The following is a 707-nucleotide window of genomic DNA, read 5'->3' as shown; positions in this document are numbered from 1 at the left end:
TATATATATTTATATATATATATATATATATATATATCGAGACGGTGTAATGTCCAGGAATCTGTTGTAATTAATAAATAGATAAATAAATAAATAAGTAAAAACATTCAGTGTGAAGGCCTTTGCACATTTATTATTGTCTAGTTCAGATACGTCTCTTTTCAGCCGGTATATAAGCATTTTGGTTTGAATACAGCACATAAACGCAGCTGTCTAAAAGTAACGCCCCCGGGTGGGCTCGAACCACCAACCTTTCGGTTAACAGCCGAACGCGCTAACCGATTGTGCCACGGAGGCTTAAAAACGGTATTTGCAGTATTTATTTTTTATTTTCATTTTTTTGTTATTTATCTATTTTTTAAGAAATTGCCTAGTTTCAAGCCAAGTGTTGGCCAGGGTGTAAAACCGGGTAGATAAATTGATTATATATAAATTGTTATGAATGTAAGTAAAGAAGCAATAGAAAATAAAATAAGAAGAGAAATGACACTATAATAGAGTTATTATCATTAGTAGTAGCAGTAATGAAAACAATAATAATCGTAATAACAATAAACTAAACCGGGATTATATAACTTTCATTATTTAAAATGATCGCATCAAGTTAACATATTAGGTTAGTAGCTGCGAAAACCCTCAAGTGATCTAATTTGTCTTCCTGTGTCCTGCTTATACAGCATTCGTGTCGAAATTCACTTTGAATGACG

The 707-nt window shown here is 31.8% G+C and overlaps 1 non-coding gene across 1 annotated transcript; it reads right to left on the bottom strand.

The window, feature by feature from the left end:
• Nucleotides 1–223: 223 nt before the first annotated feature.
• On the bottom strand, nucleotides 224–297 carry Trnan-guu. The gene has a single exon. It is a non-coding gene; the product is annotated as a tRNA-Asn (tRNA).
• Nucleotides 298–707: the final 410 nt, after the last annotated feature.

This window comes from Penaeus monodon, chromosome 2, assembly GCF_015228065.2.
Source record: "Penaeus monodon isolate SGIC_2016 chromosome 2, NSTDA_Pmon_1, whole genome shotgun sequence".
Classification (NCBI taxonomy): domain Eukaryota; kingdom Metazoa; phylum Arthropoda; class Malacostraca; order Decapoda; family Penaeidae; genus Penaeus; species Penaeus monodon.
This window is presented reverse-complemented; position numbering and strand designations above follow the sequence as displayed.